Below are 4,149 nucleotides of genomic sequence, written 5' to 3'. Positions count from 1 at the left end.
GAAATATATATATTGCTCATATATATATATATATATTACCTAACACTAAATTACATCCTAATTGTACATGAGTCCAGAGCCTGACTCCCAAAAGAATGAAACTCCACTTTCACATTAATCAAACCTATCTTAAGAAGTCCATCCCTATCTAAAGAACTATATACAGTTGACAAAGCATTTCAGTGGAGGGTTTCCAACGTGAGACTTTCAAGACTAAAGATAGCAGTATGACTCACTTGTCTTTGATTTACAACTGATCATGTGCCTTAATGAACAATAAAGAAAAAAATTATAGATTACTTAAAATAATTATTTCCTGACTTAGGAAAATTAAATGACTTTTGAATCATCATAATAAATAATTATTAAGAGATAATTGCAATTATCGATTAGGGTGATCCAAAAGTAAATGTAGATCCTGCTTTTCTAATACAGCGCATAGTCAAGAATAATAACAGCACGTTCATGTATAGAATAAAGTCAAGGTTATGCAATACCGATAACATCATAGTGTTCTTCATGCGACAAAACTATAAAGCAAACGTGTAGTTAGCCCTATTCATTAACCCTTTCACTACCAGAGCGTTTTTTTGCAAATATGTGATATTAGCACAACTGTTTAGCAAACCCAAATTATTAGAGGTGCACCGAAATGAAAATTTAAAACCCAAAACTAAACTGAATGCCAAAACCGAAAATGTTTTTTTATTTTAACTTTTTCACATTTTTAAAAATATTTTATTTTGATTTATTTTTTATAAACTTTTTATTTTTTTAATTTCTTTATTTATGTATTAATTTTTGTATTACATTTTTTTTTTATTTCTTACTTTACTTTTAGGGGTCTAAACCCATGATATTTTCCTTTTAAAATAGAAAAAGAGATTGAGGTCACAGAGTTCTCAATCTCTTTTTCTGAACAGGAGTCCTCTATGAGTGCTCCTGCTCATTCATAACATGAGAACATAGTGTGTTTCCTATAACCACAATCATGTCATGAATGAACAGGAGGTGATGTAGATCACTTGCTATTAATTCATAATTGAGGATACAGTAACCATACTATTTCCTTAATTATTTACAAACACTCAGCGATCACCAATCGCTGAGTGTTTGCAGCGCTCTCCATCCTGACAGCTGTCACAGGAGGCTGAGCAAGCGGTGCGGGGAGGAGAGCTCAGCCTCCTGTGACAGCGCTGGCTGTCTCCACCCCCACACCGCTCTCCCGATCTGTGACAGGAGGCTGAGTGATGTGGGAGGAGAGACGCCGGCCGCTCACAGCGCTCTCCTCCCGCAGCACTCGGCCACCTGTGACAGTTTCTCCAATCCCCGCTGGGACACAGAGCAGCGTCTAGCGGGAAGGAGAGATGATGCACCGCTGTATCGGCCAATAAATGGCAATTTCGGCATTATGCTAAAAGTGCCATTTTCGCCGATATGTTTCGGCGGCCGATATATCGGTGCATCCCTAAAATTATAATTAAAGCATACATTCAAATGAATTGTAGTGCACACAAATAATACCCCAATTTTTGGTAAAACATGTCAAGCCTCAAAATTGCGTGTGCCCTTGAAATAGTAAAAATGTATGGCCACCTGAGATTCCCATAGACAACACTTTAAAAGCCTTTACAGGTCATCAGTTTGCAGTTGACTATAAATAATGGCCCTAGAATTAATGTTCAATGTGGCACAATTGAAGTCTTCATACATAGGTGCACCTGACCCATGCATTTATGTTTGTATGTGCATGGATGTGAGGGCAGAGAACTTAAAACATGTTATTTAACTTTCATTTTTTACACTTTTTTCGACAAGCACATTGGAGGTAACAAGTTCTGTTTAATGTTGCCTCTCCAATGTAGCTATCAAGCATTTCAGAATATCATGTGTTCAGATTGGAACAGGTTTACTTTAACCACTTCAGCTCTTATACATTTATACCCCTTATGGACCAAAGCTAAAATTTAAATTTTTACTATTGGCCTGTTTATTCAGCAATACCTATGTCCTTACTTAAGAAAGCAAATAATTAAATTGTTTTTTTAGACAAACTAGGCTTTAGTTGGGCAATATGATCTTGAAAAAGTATTTTTTGTTTTGAGGTGATGTATTGCTATAAATATGTAAACAATTTTTTAAAAAGTTTTTTTTTTTTTCTATGTTGGCCGGTGTTAGTTTAATAATATTTTACTGTAAATGGCAGGGCAGACATCAGAAATATCGGGGCCCCTTCCACGGCCCCCCCCCTGCACTGCTGCCACACTGAGGCAGTCACACTGTTGTTATTATTATACATTTATATAGCTCTGACATATACCACAGTGCTGTACAGAGAATACTGAGCCAGTTACATCAATCTCTTTACAGAGGAGCTTACACTCTAATGTCCCCCCTCAATCACACACTATTATCATACATGTACTGTATATAGCTCTGACCTATACCACAGTGCTGTACAGAAAACACTGAGCCAGTCACATCAGTCAAGCTTGGAGCGATGGAAGTAAAAAAAAAAAAAGTGTAGTGTGCAATACAGAAAGTGTAAGATTATACAGCAATTAATGCAGAATGGCACTGGCTATAGAGGACTACAAATCCCAGCAATAATACATTGTACAGCGCAATACAGAATACCACCAGCTAGAGAGGAATACAGCAAATCCCAGCAATACATTATACATACATTGTACAATGTATTGCTGGGATTTGTATTCCTCTCTAGCTGATGGTACATACTGTATACAGCACAATACACCATCAGCTATAGAGGAATCCAACCAATCACTATCCCAGCAATATGAGTGCAGGCAGTCTTATCTGCACACTCTTCAAGCAACTTTACTTCCGTTCCACTGCGCTGCAGTCTCCCTGCAAAAACGTGATCATCTTGGCGGGCAGTGGCGTGAGAGAACTCAGAGCTGGGTGAGGCGGGGAGGAAGTGTGGAGTGCGGCGTGAAGTGTGTGGCGTGTGTGGAGCGGCGAACAGGGGCAACTAATCGAAAGTCGACTAATCGATGATGGAAAACATTGACAACATTTTCCATCATCGATTTTAATCAACTTAGTTGATTAGTTATTGCAGCCCTAGTCACATCAGTCTCTGTGCAGAGGAGCTTACACTCTAATGCACAATGGCACCAGCTGTAGGGGGACTACAAATCCCAGCAATACATTTATACAGCAATGCAGAACACTATATGAATTTAACTCTGGGCTTAGTGACCCGCTGGACTCAGGGATAAGTGACCTGCTGGACTCAGGGACAAGTGACGTGCTGGACGCAGGACTACGTGAGCCGCTGGATGCAAGGCTTCATGACCCGCTGGACGCAGGGCTTAGTGATCCGCTGAACGCAGGGATAAGTGACCCGCTGGAGGCAGGGATAAGTGACTCGCTGAAGGCAGGGATAAGTGACCCGCTGGACGCAGGGATAAGTGACCCGCAGGACTCAGGGATAAGTGACCGCTGGACTCAGGGATAAGTGACCCACTGGACGCAGGAATAAGTGACCCGCTGGACGCAGGGATAAGTGACCCCCTGGACGCAGGGCTTCGTGACCCGCTGGACGCAGGGATAAGTGACACTCTGGACTCAGGGCTTCTTGACCTGCTTGACTCAGGGCTTTGTGACCCGCTGGACTCTGGGCTAAGTGACCCGCTGGACTCTGGGCTAAGTGACCCGCTGGACTCAGGGTTAAGTGACCTGCTGGACTCAGAGCTTAGCTTAGTGACCTGCTGGACTCAGAGCTTAGCTTAGTGACCCGCTGGACTCAGGGCTTAGTGACGCACTGGACTCAGGGCTTAGTGAAGTTCTGGACTCTGGGCTTCGTGACCCACTGGACTCAGGACTCAGTGACCCGCTGGAGCTGGGGCTTAGTGACGTGCTGGACTCAGGGCTTAATGACGTTCTGGACGCAGGGCTTAGTGATGTGCTGGACTCAGGGCTTCGTGACCCACTGGACTCAGGACTCAGTGACCCGCTGGACTCAGGGCTTAGTGACCCGCTGGACTCATGGATAAGTGACCCGCTGGACTCAGGGCTTAGTGACCCTCTGCACTAAGGGCTTAGTGACCCGCTGGACTCAGGGCTTAGTGACCCGCTGGACTCAGGGCTTAGTGACGTGCTGGACTCAGGGCTTAGTGACGT

This window comes from Nanorana parkeri, unplaced genomic scaffold (genome assembly GCF_000935625.1).
Source record: "Nanorana parkeri isolate BGI_ZX_2015 unplaced genomic scaffold, ASM93562v1 scaffold338, whole genome shotgun sequence".
Classification (NCBI taxonomy): Eukaryota; Metazoa; Chordata; class Amphibia; order Anura; family Dicroglossidae; genus Nanorana; species Nanorana parkeri.
The sequence above is the reverse complement of the archived record's forward strand: the minus strand, read 5'-3'. Positions refer to the sequence as shown.